Consider the following 14,804-nt stretch of genomic DNA (forward strand, 5'->3'; position numbering starts at 1 on the left):
TTGATGAAAGTGAAAAAGGAGAATGAAAAAGCTGGCTTAAAACTCAACATTCAAAAAATGAAGATCATGGCATCTGGTCCCATAACTTCATGGCAAATAGATGGGAACCAATGGAAACAGTGACAAACTTTATTTTCTTGGGCTCCCATATCATTTCAGATGGTGACTGCAGCCATGAAACTAAAAGATGCTTGCTCCTTGGAAGAAAAGCTATGACCAACCTAGACAGCATATTAAAAAGCAGAGACGTTACTTTGCCAACAAAGGTCCATCTAGTCAAAGCTATGGTTTTTCCAGTAGTCATGTATGGATGTGAGAGTTGGCGTATAAAGAAAGCTGAGCACGGAAGAATCGATGCTTTTGGACTGTGGTGTTGAAGAAGACTCTTGAGAGTCCCTTGGACCGCAAGGAAATCAAACCAGTCAATCTTAAAGGAAATCAGTCCTGAATATTCACTGGAGGACTGATGCTGAAAGCTGAAGCTCCAATACTTGGGCCACCTGATTCAAAGAACTGACTCATTAGAAAAGACCCTGATGCTGGGAAAGATGGAAGGCAGGAGGAGAAGGGGCTGACAGAGGATGAGATGGTTGGATGGCATCACCGACTGAATGGACATGAGTTTGAGCAAGCTCCGGGAGGTGGTGATGGACAGGGAAGCCTGGCGTGATGAAGTCCATGAAGCCCCAAAGAGTCGGACACAACTGAGTAACTGAACTGAACTGAGAGGGCCTGCGGCCCTGCTCCTTAGCTCTTTGGCCTGCGGCCCCAGCCCCAGCTGCTGCAGTTTTGGGCGGGGCGGGTCTGGGCGTAAAGAGTGAGCAGGAGGAGCCCCCACGCAGCGCCCGCGGGTACCGGCTTCGTGCGGCTTCCTGAGATAGCATGAGCTCCTGAATACTGTGGCCCCACAGGAGCTGCAGCCCCCTCCCCGCCACTCCAGGGGACTCTCCAAGGCCGGCAGGTAGGTCTGGCCCAGGATCTTATCAAACGACGACTTTTCCGTGTGTCTCAGTGCGCTTGAAGACTGGGTGTGCCTTTAAGAGTAAAGTCTATTTCCCGCAGTCTGTTGGGGACTCCGGAAATTAAGCCCCACGGCCTGCAAAGCCAAACACTGCGGGGCTGGTTTCCCGGGTGCTGGACGCTCACCTGGGGAGCCTATGTGGGGCTCAGAACGCTGGTCCGGTGGGAGAAGCCCTGCACATAGTTATTCTCCAGGCCGTGGGTTGCCCATCCGGGGGGGTTTGGATTCCACTGTACCACGAGTCTGCCCCACCCACCCGTCTTTCTGTCTCCAGTAGATCGTTGGTAGAAGATCTTTTCTGCTGGGTTTCGGTCTTTTTCACAGGTGATTGTTCTGCAGAGAGTTGTGGTTCTGGTGTGCTCCTGAGAGCAGAGGTCCTTTCTCCTCCGCCATCTTGTGTCGCTATCCTGACTTTTTATTTGGCTGCGTTGGGTCTTAGTTGCAGCATGCTGGGTTTTGGCGTCACCTGGGATCTTTCATTGCAGCTCGTGGGCTCACTAGTTGTGGCGCGTGGGCTTTGGAGCTAGTGGAGGCGAGCTGTGGCAGGCGAGCTTAGCTGCTCCGTGGCGTGTGGGATCTTAGTTCCCGGACCAGGGGTCAAACCTGTGACTCCTGCATTGCAGGGCGGATTCTTAACCACTGGACTGCCAGGGAAGTGCCTGCAGGTGGTCTCTTTGATGGAGCAAATTAACACAACCATGGGTATGTGGCATCTGATTACTGACCCGTCAAATGTGTTTTCCTATTAATCAGGAAGAATTACTAGAAGCAGTTCCCATGTATAATGACATTATACCATCAGGATATTGCCCTGGGGCTATGAATTCTCCTCTCTGTCATAATATGGTCCAAAAGGACCCAGAACATTTACCTATTCTGTGAGACATCACAGTGCTCTTTTATTTATTTATTAAATTAAAAAATAATTCATTTATTTTAATTGGAGGCTAATTATAATATTGTGGTTTTTGCCATACACTGACATGAATCAGTCATGGGTATACATGTGTCCCCCATCCTGAAGCCCCTCCCACTTCCCTCCCCATCCCATCCCTCAGGGTCATCCCAGTGCACCAGCCCTGAGTGTCCTGACTCATGCATTGAACTTGGACTGGTCAGCTGTTTCACTGGACTGGTCATCATGTATATGGTAATATACATGTTTCAATGCTATTCTCTCAAATCATCCCACCCTCACCTCCCACAGAGTCCAAAAGTCTGTTCTTTATATCTGTGCCTCTTTTGCTGTCTTGCATATAGGGTCATTGTTACCATCTTTCTAAATCCCATATATATGTGTTAATATCACAGTGCTCTTTTAAATTGATTACATCAATATTTTTTTCCATATCAACATCAATATTTTATGTCAACGTCATTTTATTTTGATAAATCCCATGTGAGGAGCTCCAAGTGGCAAGTACTCTGAAAGCTTTCCTAAGAGGTGTGAGGTCCTGGATTTAGGAGATAAACCCTTATAGATTCTTGGTAAACCTCTTTAAGGTTTGAGGGGCAGCACACTTTGCACTTGGAAATAGTGCTCCAATCATTTGCTGAGTAATGTTGTGTTTAAAATACTGTTAATTTTGAGAGAGACTCAGAAAGTACTCTGTAGCATATCTAGACTTATACAAGCAGTCTTGTGGCTTGGACCTGATGATATTGGTAAATCCCATAGGACTAGAGATTATCAGTGGGAGAGAAGAATGTTGCCATGAAGGTGAGGGTGGGATGTTTCAAAAGAACAGCATGTATACTATCTATGGTGAAACAGATTGCCAGCCCAGGTGGGATGCATGAGACAAGTGCTCGGGCCTGGTACACTGGGAAGACCCAGAGGAATCGGGTGGAGAGGGAGGTGGGAGGGGGGATCGGGATGGGGAATAAGTGTAAATCTATGGCTGATTCATATCAATGTATGACAAAACCCACTGAAATGTTGTGAAGTAATTAGCCTCCAACAAAAAAAAAAAAAAAAAAAAAGTATTCCAGACATAAAAAAAAATAAATAAAAAAAAAAATAAATAAAATAAAATTGTTAAGCATAAAAAAAAAAAAAAAAAAAAAAGAATGTTGCCATGGAGGGTGTGCTAAGTCACAATAGGAGAGCCTGGGAATAAATTCCTGGAGTAAGTATATGCCATCGACAGCAAAGAGCTAGATAGTATTTGAACATCAGATCCTGCCATGATACTACCCCAACAGACTTAATGTGATGGTTGCTCACTGCCCATCATAAACTAGATGCTGTCATATCCACCTAATTGGATCCATCGGTAATCTAACTTGGTGGGTCTTGAAGTAGTATATCTGGGAGTGGGCTTGAGCAGGTATAGAGGACACAGGTAAACTATAGGAGCAGATGCTCCAGTTCCCGTATCACCCATGGTAGTTGTGCCAGTACCCTGAATTTTGCTCACACCTATGTCTTATGGGGTGGGCTGGGGTTTCTTATAACTATATAGCAGAGGAAGAAAGAAAATCCAAGCATTGTTCATGTATGGGTTGGTCTGGCCTATCTGTGAATGTCACTTGTGACTGCTGTGAATGTCTACGTCTGCTGTCGGTATGCTACAACCCCATTCGAAGGTAGCCCTGAAAGACGATGGAGAGGACACAACTTTGGATATTGTGCTTGGTAGTCCACTAAATAAAGTGGACTTTATGATGACTTAATGATAATATTGGATTTATGTTTTTAAAGCTTGTCAGTTAGATTTAAAATATACCGGACACATCTGTCTCAGTCCTTTTTGCCCTTGGTGGGTTAGGCCTGAGAATTAAAATTTGTATGTGTTTGGAGGAAGAAATAATTTATAATTTTTAACTTGTGTGGTGTCTTATGTTCATTTGTTATTTGTCTTCCTATAATGTTGTGGGGGGCATATACCACTGAGATTTAGATTAAACAAGTCAAATATACAGTACTTTGTGGAGTTTTATGTTTGGTGAATATTGGTCTGAATCAAATTCATATAAAGTATTTTGCAAAAACAGTAAAATAAATAACAACAAAATATAGAAACAAAAAGTTACCCAATACATTTGTAGTGAAGAGGAAAAGTTAAAATTTATATAATCTCCTGTTCCTTCTGCCTCTGTAACTCAGCTTGCGCCTTGCAAAGTCTGGATCTTGTAGGTCACATAGTCTCAGAAAGTGGGGACTCACAATACTAGGAACTGGAGCTTATCTCACTCACCCTTGTCCTGCTCTTTGCATTTGCCCTAGCCCCTGCAAACCTGCAGACCTGCTTAATCATGCCTGTCCGTGTATAAAAATTCTGTAACCCCTTTGTCTGGGGCTCAGAATTTGGAGTGTTAACTCCTCTGCGCTCACCAGCATAATAAACCTGAGTTCTCCAACTCTCCGAGTGTGGTGTTTGGTTTCTCGAGTACTGGTTTCTGCAACATTTCTGGAGGCCCCAGTGAGATTCCAACCATGCCAGCCCCTTGAGCCGCCAGACTGGTGGCTCGGCCAGGCTGGAGTGAAGGAACCCCGGGATGAACAAGGAGAAGTGCCACCTGCCTGTATTCCGGGTTCTCTTTCCGACCCGTGTTCTGACTCTCCGGACAGCCAAGCCCCGACCAGACTCAATGGAGGAATGGGCCAATTCACCAGGAATGGCCACAGGATACCGTAAGGCCCTGAGGCTGGTCCCCAGTCAGGACCTACCCCAGCGGGTAGAAGAGGAGACTGATCACCTCCTTGGACTCCCAGGAAGGGAGCATCAGATAGGGAGAACTGGGGACTTGGGAGAAGCAAGGCATTGTGACTGATAACCTCGTTGGAGCTCCCAGGAAGGGAGCAACAGTTAAGGAAACTGGGGACTCAGGAGAAGGGAGGCATTGTGATAGCCTCTGAATGATTATGAGTGTATGATTGCTGATTGAACAGAGTGAAAAAAAATTTTTTCTTTTTAAAAACTGTAAAACCAATTCTTTTTTGCATATGCAATTAAAAACAACTAGCTTGTTAAAAGGCTTGTCAAGGAAAAAGCTTGAAGTTAACCCTTTCCATGTCCTTGAAATACACAGCCAACTTTACCTGAGACCTCAGCCTTGGGCAAATTAGAATTTCAAGCAAAAAAAAAAAAAGGGGGGGGGTTCAAAGAGATATTTTAAATCTCAAACAGAAAACTGTATGATCTCTGTCTGTCTGGATTTATGTCTGTCTCAGTGTATGTCTTTTTATTTTTTTCTGATAATATTGTTTAAGTTTTAAATTCTAATTTAATTGGCCTAAAAAAGTAAAGACTTACAAATTAAACAATTCTAAATACAAGAAAAATTAACCTAAATAAATTTCAGGTTCATGTAAACTGGGAAACATTCAATATTAAATATCTAGTACTAATGTTTGTTTGCTAATCTAGTAAGGAAGTAGAATGTATGTTTTTAATAAAGATATAAAAAATAAAGTTACATCTTATAAAGGAAAAAGAAAGTAGGTCTGAATTACAGGTGGCTGTTATAGAAAGGGATTAAAAAGTTTGTGGAAAGTGGACCCTGAAAAAGACTTGTGCATGGTTAGGACTGACTAAATTTAAAATAAACTTAGTTAAGTTTATCTAGATGAGTTTAAAGTAAGCTGGTGCAATTTGGCCTTTCTCTGTATTAAGAGGACACACTTTCTTCAGATGCTGAACTGCTTTTAATAATAGATTTAAGTTTCTTTACCTCTTAATTAATCTGTTCTATATTTACCTTTGAAATCTTTTGTTAACTTTGGCTAAGTGAATAATTATTATTTCACAGTAACTTATATGATCCTACCTGACTGAGTGTTCTAAACCCTTTGACATTTATTGACAAAACTTCCTAAATAACTTGACATCTAGCTAACTTTGGGATGCTTCAGAAGGCCCCTGAGGCATCCCCAAAAGCTATTAAGCTACCTAGGTTCATTGGACATGTTAAATTACATTAGAAGTAATGTTGAAGGGGTGATAAATCTTTTCAGGTTATACTGTAGGGTTGATGTTACTAATATAGATATCCTAGAATTATGTAAAATTCATATAGATTTGGTATTCCCTGATAAAATATGGTCAATTATAATTTTAGTTGTTGTATTAAAGTGTTATGACCAGGTTTCTTTGTCAATTACAATAGAATCAGATTTTAAACATGCCTTCTATGGTTTTACTTTCATGCTTTTAGAAGAATACTAATTCTTCTAAATTTCTTCAAAATTTAGTTCTTCAGAATTTATGGAAAAGACTTTCTAAGATTAAGCAGATAAGCAACTTTTGTTATTAACAGTAAGTTGGTACCAGACTGGAATTTGGTCTTTTCCCTGTTTAGAGAACAAAGTTTTCTTAGAATGCAGCTTTTGATAACAGATTATGAATTTCTTTGCCTTTAAGTGATTTACATTTGTTTTTAAAATCTTTTTGTTACTTTGGTAAAGTAATAAACATTATTTAAGATTGTGGTACATGTAGACAAGTTCATTCTGCTTCAACAACAAAAAAATAACCCCTCATGGTTAGACTTTTGCTATCCCGATAAACTGAAAACATGGCAATAGTCTGCTCCTAAATTAGGAAATTAAAAATGGATAAGCAACAGCTGAAAATCAAAGAGCCAGGGCTATGGGAAATCCAAGATGGCCGCTTGGCTTTTCCCAGCTCCCTGTTAGGCCTCATTTTTATTTGATGGGTTAAAGCCTTCCCTGGCTACAGTGTTAATGCCCTCACAATGAGTTCTCCAAAAAGAAAAAAAAAATTAGGTTTCACTGAATATTAAGTTCTAGTTTTGTTAATTAAGGTCTGTGTTTACCAAGACTCACTTCTGATAGTTCCTTGTAATGTTATATTGCTAAAAGGTTTAATTAAGTTATTAAAAAGGACATCGTAAGATTGTTTCTCAAGCTTATCTCATTAACCAATCTTTGGATAAAGGTCAGATGCTCCATGATGTACAACCAGGTGATGACCACTTGGCTATAATCATTTAACTGAATCAGATGACCTGGGTTATACTGGGCTATACCCAATGAACACTCTTGACTTAAATTCTTGCTTGTGACCTTACTAATGATTGCTAGCTATATTATCTTCTATGTATCTTGTTTCAGAAGATTATTTCTTACATTACCAAATGTGTGACTGAGCCTGTGATAAAATGCTGATGTGCAGTTCCATATGAGATCAATAATTGTAATAATGTAACTCTAGGTATGGAAAGAAGCAACAAGAGGAAATATTTTCCTGGACCAAGAGGCTAGTAAGACAGGTATGGTCCAGAGACTTTTGCTTCTTACAAGGCCTGGTCTAGTGACAACACATTGAGTGGCCTATCAATGGAATCTTTGTTAGACCTGGGAATGAGCCTTCCCAGCCCAGTGGGACACAATGACCATGAAATGCCCCCAAAACATGGTCAAATATGTGGCTATGAAGGGGCCCTGCTGACTGAAAGTTGGCCCTTGCCAGCTGCCTCTACAAAGATTAAATCATGACCACTACAAGATGCTGGCCTTCAACACCCCCTTGAAAGGAGTTCAGGATGGATACAAAAAATAAGGCACTCTGTGCTCTGGGAAAAAAAAATAAACAAACAAAACACAGGCCTTCAGATAGTCAGATGTTTTCAGGTAAAGATTTTTATGCATCCAAATTCTTGCATCTTCTCATACTTAGAGAAACACTAATGTCCCGAATCAATGTTTTCCTGGCTAGCCCCTCAGCAGCTTTCCTATGTCTATTAATCTTTGGGCCATATACCTTTAACTTTCTTGTTTGTTTCTCCAAGTAGTAGTACAACAAGAATAGCCCTGGCCAACACCCAGACAACGCTAGAACAAGCTGCCTTTCATCCTGTGGACTCTCATCTCCCTCCGTAAATGCATCCTGAGGTCCTCGGGCTATTCTCCCTTTGAGATCTTTCATGGGAGACCACCCCAGTGATAAAAAAGGCTCAAGGGAGACCACCAGCAACTAACTGACCTAGAGATGTCCTGACACCTCCAGGCCCTGGAAAAGTCTTTTCCCATATTGCCTGAGAAACCTTAGAAAGGACACCCATTCCTTTGGGCAGTTGGGTTCATCCCTATCAGCCAGGAGACAAAGTATGGGTTAAAGACTGGAAAAAAGAACCACTTCAGCCAGTTTGGACATGTCCTCACATGGTCGTCCTGGCAACCCCTACTGCTGTTAAAGTTACAGGCGTCATCCCTTGGATCCACCACACCAGAGTCACGAAGGCAGTGGCTTCCTGTGATGAGGACACCTGGAAAGCAGTTTGGGACCCCCAAAATCCCCTCAAGGTCTGGTTCCAGAAACAACAGCCCTCACCCATGAAGGACGCTGAGCCCTGCTCGAGTCACTCTGGAAGCTGACTAGTCCACACACGGCAGAAGCTAGAGGATTCTTCAGCCTTGCTCCAGCCACACTCCAGCAGCTGGCTGGCCAACACATGGCGGAAGCTTGAGGATCTGGCTATCAAAATATCAATGGATTTTCATTGTCAGCCCTGGCCTCTATCCCAGATTGGTATTATTGCTATGCTCTTCGCTACAGAACGAGCTTCAGTCACACCCCGGGACTGGGGTTTGGGTCAGAAGCTGCGGTTAGCTGTGTTGTCTCACTGTAGTGGGAAGCCTCATTCTTATTAGATGTCTCTTATGATCGATTCTCCCTGCTAACTAAATCGCTCCCCGTATAGCTGACCCTTCTTCATGATGGTCTCAGTTGCTGTAGCCGTGACGACCCAAAGACGGGGAGAAAACCTTTTGCTCGAGTTCAGTTACCTGTTATGTGCAGGCGGCTTTGCAGCCTTTTGGTGCCCTTGCTGTAACAGATGGTGCCCTTGCTGTAACAGATGGTGCTGTTCCTTATCCATCAAGCCCCTGTCAACATTACAGTCAACCCTTAAAATCGCTTACTTAACCATCAGCTAGAACAATGTGTAGACAGCCAATCCTATAGGCCAATCACCTACTGCCTTCATAAGCATGCGATGTATATCCAGGGGCCTGGGAGCCAAAAATGTCTTCCAGTCATGCCCCCTGCTGCTGCCACCCTTCCCCACCAGAGGATCCAAACCCCGGGTGGTATCCCGACACCATGGCATTGCCATCGTGCCCCTGTGCCTCCGTCTACCCCAAATGCCACGGAGATGTTACAGCCAGAATAGGTGTCTGTCTGCCAAATAAATGGAAAAACCTACTGGACAGGGACGGTAATGCAGACAAATGAAATCAAGGACCAACTTTGCCCTAAAAAATCAGGCTCTGCCTGTTGGCAGTGTGACCCAGGTTATAGAGTTAACTCCCCCTTAGACCCTCATCTGTACCAGGCTCTCAACACAATTCATCCCCTTGTTAAAGACACCAACCCCCAGCTGGCCAGGGATTGCTGGCTCTGCTTATCCTTGGGAGCTCCATGCTTCTTAGCTACACCAGTACCATTAAATAATGCAACAGCCATGGGAACTCCTATAGATCCACCCTTACAAGGGCCAGTCTTAAGGATATTTTGAGTTAACTCAAAAGGCTCCAGAATGCTTTACAAATGATGGAGGAACTGAACCTTAGGCAATTTAGCCAGGGATGAATGTAATCAAACTTTAAATGGTGAGTGGCCCACTCATCCTCCCACAAACACAATATGGTGCTGTCCCCATCAAGGCCTTTTCTTTGTCTGTGGGACAGATGCTTACTTATGTCTACCAGTCAATGGGATGGGTATCCACACCTTAGTTTTCCTCACTCCCTGATGAATACTGTCCCTAACAGCCAGACTCTCACTGTACCGCTGACAACACATACACAGTCAAAAAGAGCCATCCAGTTTATACCTCAACTAGCTGGTCTGGGAATTATGGCTGAGATAGGTATGGGAATAGAAGGAATTGCTTCATCAACCACCTTCTACCATACATTATCCAAGGACTTCACAGACGACATTGAGAGAGTAGCCAAATCTTTAGCGGCCTTACAGGACCAACTAGATTCCCTAGCTGAGGTGGTTTTACAGAATAGGAGAGGGCTAGACTTACTGACAGCTGAAAAGAGAGGACTCTGCCTCTTCTTGAATGAAGAATGCTGCTTTTATGTAAACCAATCAGAAATAGTCAGGGACATGGCCCAACAGGTAGGGGAACAAATCATAAAAAGGAGAGAAGAACTAGCTAATTCCTGGGATAATTGGAACAATATCTGGATCTGGGCATCGTGGTTTCTCCCTTTAGCAGGTCCTCTCTTCATGGTCTTCATGGCACTCTTGTTTGGCCTTTGTATCCTCAATGCAATTACCCAGTTCATAACCTCTCAGATTGAATCCATAAAGTTACAAATGGTAATAGCTCATTATAGCCCCCTAAACGATGGGGAGCTCTGACTGTCCTACCAAAACATGAGATGATGTTTTCTACAATGCGTGATAGAATCATCAACAGGGGGCGATGAAGAGGAAAAATTAAAATTTTACATAACCTCCTCCTCCTTCTGCCTCTGTAACTCAGCTTGCTCCTTGCAAAGTCTGGATCGTGTAGGTTACATAGTCTCAGAAAGTGGAGACTTACAATACTGGGAACTGGAGCTTATCTCACTCACCCTGAGAGCGGGTCTGCACTCCCAAGGGTGCAAATGCAAGGATGCTCTTTTTATTTGCCCAGCCCCTGAAAACCCGCAAACCCGCTTAATCATGCCTGTCCATGTATAAAAACTGTAACCCCTTTGTTTTGGGCTCAGAGTTTGGTGTGTTAACTTCTCTGGGCCTGCCAGCATAATAAACCTGAGTTCTCCAGTTCTCTGAGTGTGGTGTTTGGTTGCTTGATTACTGGTTTCTGCAACAGTAGTTGAGAAATAATTTGTGCACCAAGTTAAAGAAACAAGCTTAATATTATATGAGTTTGCTAGTCTTTCAACAGCAACAGCTATGTTTACTTTGAAATCTATGAAATTAGTCAATCGCTAATTAAAGAAAGCTCATTACCAAGCAAATACAAAAAAAAAAAAGTCATTCACCTTTGAAAGATGGCATTTTCATTACGGAAACAGCAGAAAAGGACTTAGGAAACTAATGAAAGCGCATAAAATGCAAATTACTGCAGCTAATTGTTGTGTCTTCAAACATTTCCTGAATTATTAATTTACAAAGGAGTAAATCTCTTCCTTTATATAAGATAAAGAAATGATATCCTTCCCTCATGATTAGCTTTAACATTATACTGTTTTATTCTTCTTTAGTGTAGTTGTATCAAAATTTTGTTGAGAGAACAAATAATAAGAATCAAAGAATTCCAATTTTCTTCTAAGTTCTAAACTCTTCTGTTAAAAACCTAGCTATATATTAACAGCAAGCTATATAAAAGAACCAAACTGAACGCACACATAATAGTCAGTAAATTCTAAGAGAGAACATCACTTCTGCTTTGTTCACTGTGTCATACCAAGCATTTTCAACGTCTGGCACAGAGCCACTAACAGAGCTCTTATCAAGGTAATCAACAATTGCAAATCCATGATAAGACCTCCTCTTACTTAACATTTGACACAATTGACCATTCTCTTCTTGAAATACCTTTGTTTGGCTTCTGGGATAATCACTTATTTTCTTCCTATTTCACTAGATCTCTCTTTGTAATTTATTGGCTTCCTTGCCACTTTTCCACATTGCGGGGCCCCAGGTGTCACTCCCTCATCCTCCTATTGGGTGATACATCTAATCTCATGCTTTTAAATATCATCTAGATTGTAAGACACTAGATCTGATCTTTTCCCTGAGTCTAGGCTTGTATATCTAACTGTGGAGTCAACATTGCTTCTCAGATATTTGGGATTTCAAATCAGCATGCAACGTTGTGAATGGATCTCAAAAGCATTGTGCTAAGTGGAAGATGTCAGAAGCAAAAGGCTGCACACTGTATACTGTGTGATTTCATTTATATGACAGAATTATGATGATTCCCAGGGGCTTGTGGTGGGGAATGGGGTTGACTACAAGGTAACCTTATGGAGTGATGGAACTCTTTTATATCTTAATGATGTTGGTAGGGTGATGGCTATATGATTATACACTTCTGACAAATTTATTGAATTACATCCTTAAAATGAGCAAATTTTTTCACACAAATTGTTTGAATTAATTATTCTTCAATACATCTGATTTTAAAAACTGCCCAAATGTCTTCTCATTACAATTAAGATAAAATCAAAATATTTATTCTTGTTTCAATCACATCAGTTTTTGTTCCTCAAAATGACTAAATTCACTCCCATTTCTGTGCTTTAACTCTTCTGTTTGCCTGGATATTTCTTTCTTTGGGTATTTGAATGGCTACATTTATTTCAGTAGCCAGTCTTTCTTTGGTTTGCTAAATAAGTCTTCTCTCTCCTTTAAGTCAAACTCTGTCCATCCCATTACCCCATTTTAAGCGCTTAGCACCAGTCTTACTTACTTACATATTTATTTGCTTCCTTGTTTATTTTCCCTCTCTCGTCAGTGGTCTGCAACTGTCTGGAAGAAAAGGAAATTATCAATTGGATTCACTGTTGAATATCCCAAGATAAGGCCCCGTATGTGGTATATTGTCAGCATTGAGTACAGTCTGTTAAATGAATGAATAAATAAATGAATGAATAGCAGGAACTTAATAAATGTTTGTTGACTTGCTGACTGACTGAAACTTAAACCACAATTATAAACACTGGCACTTTATATTTAACTAAAGTGTCATAGTACAAAGAATGTGGGTCAGTAATGCTAATGAAGTGTGTACATGAAACCTACACACCCATCAGTGGGCATTTATTGAAGCCTTTCCATGTGAATGACACTGAGCTACAGGTGGCACTTACTTATTTTGAAGAAAACATTCTGTCAATTGTTGTGTCCACTCAATTGTTTAAACTTTCTCAAGTGAATAATTTTCAGGGAAAATCTTGGTTCAAAATTCTGCAAAAAATCTGTGGAAAGTGTGGACATTAGTTATTTTAGTTCTGTTTTTGCATGAAGTTTTGCTCTTAATCCAGTCATTAGGAGGGTTTCATGGATACTGTTGCTAGATTTGAGAAATTCTGAAACCAAGGGTTATTTTTTCTAATAAATCACACTTGGTATGGTGAAGAAACACTCTTTGTTTTTGTAAGTAGGTACATTATAAAAATGTAGCCAACTCTATTTTGAGGAACATAAAGATAGCTGGACTTATGAGTAACTAGGCTGTAAGTGATCACACAACTGGCACTTAGCTGATCATTTTGATGAAGCTTATTGAAGTACATCACAAATAAATCTGAACATATGTGTTTTGTGTATAAACAAATTTGAACTCAGAGTAGAATGCCTTGTGCTAGTCTGAATGAATAGTACTCAGAGATAGAGCAGTGAAACCACCAATAAGAAACACGTCCATGCACACACAGTGGAAAACAGAACTCTTCTTTAATATAGCTGTGGTCTAGTCTTAATTCGTGGAACTTATGTTAATTTATTTTTTGGTTTTGTTTTTGATAGACATATTGGTCCAAATGAATCAAGAGGACAAAGCCTCTTCCTGGAATTTAGGGTTGCTGCTGCCCTGAACCCAATGACTCATTGCAGCAACATCACTCCTTCCTGGCAGAGGATGAGGTTGAAGCAGGTGAGGATAGAGTGGAGGTGGGGAAGGAGTTCAGCGATGCTGATTGTCATTGCTACTCCAGATCCTCCAACTCTCCTTTTTCTAAGAAGTGAATCATTCATACTTGGTGATAGAGACACTGGGTTCCTGGTAATCGTGTCTTCTGAAGTAGCACTGGTTGTCAAGGAAAGTAACAATTCAGCAATTTCATGTATTAGATGATGGTATGTCAGGGAGAGACTTAAAAGTGTCAAATCCTGATCCTAAATGCTTTGCTGTAATTCATATTATACTGTTTTCCTTAGAGTCCAGGTTTAGCTTCACTCAGTAGCATCTGAAGAAGAACAAGTACCTGATTTCATTTAATAATTAACATGCGATTATGTGAAATTGGTAAAGCTATGGTATTTTCCCTTTGCTTTTAAAGACAAAATAGCATGTACTCCATACACAGCGTGTCTACATACTTTATGTTGAACCCTCCGGGTAAATGTTAAAGATCTTTTGATGCCCAGTGCCCTCAGATCTAAAAATTGTGGTGAAAGAATAGTACTTTTGCTACCTTGCAACACAACCATCTCTTGCCTCCTGAACTCATAATTATCAAAATACAAGTTTAAAAAATAGTGAAAGCCCCTGTCACTATTTTTTACAGCCCTGTTCCCTGAGAAAACCAACCAAACACTGACTTTTTAAGGCCTCCTTTCTAGAGCTGACATTATTTATCCATTTTGATTCATGACCTTGACTGAAGGAGTTTCTTTAACTCTGGACACATAAACATAGCATTATTTGAAAATAATTGAAATGACTCTACAGAGTGAGAATCATGAAAGTGTCCTATATTCATTTTTTTTTTTTTTTTTTAGAGAAGAACTAGAACAACAAAAGAAAGAAATAGTAAAAATAGATGCTACTTGAACTGCCAGAGCATGGACTTTTAAAATAATCTCAGGAATTCCCTGGTGGTCCAGTGGTTAGGACTACCCACTTTTGTTGCTGAGGGCCTGGGTTCAATCCCTGGTCCGGGAACAAAAGATCCTGTGAGTTGCTTGGTGCGGCCATTTTCACAACGTGTCAAGTAAGTGCAACTGAGATTCAGAGTGGTTAGTTTCCTGTTTCCAGGATCAAATATGCACAAAATACCAGGATCTGAGACAAGTATTTGCTCAATTTATTCTACCCCCGCTTCACTTTATATGTATGATGTACA

At 41.1% G+C, this 14,804-nt stretch overlaps 1 long non-coding RNA gene across 1 annotated transcript in view; it reads left to right on the forward strand.

The window, feature by feature from the left end:
• Positions 1-873: 873 nt before the first annotated feature.
• The window catches only part of LOC122702524, a 66,403-nt gene continuing 52,472 nt past the window's right edge, over positions 874-14,804 (forward strand). The window contains exons 1-2 of the long non-coding RNA XR_006343275.1: positions 874-961; positions 13,486-13,612. This is a non-coding gene — a long non-coding RNA (uncharacterized LOC122702524). The remainder of the gene's footprint in view (positions 962-13,485; positions 13,613-14,804) is intronic.

Source organism: Cervus elaphus, chromosome 11 (genome assembly GCF_910594005.1).
Source record: "Cervus elaphus chromosome 11, mCerEla1.1, whole genome shotgun sequence".
NCBI classification, from domain to species: domain Eukaryota; kingdom Metazoa; phylum Chordata; class Mammalia; order Artiodactyla; family Cervidae; genus Cervus; species Cervus elaphus.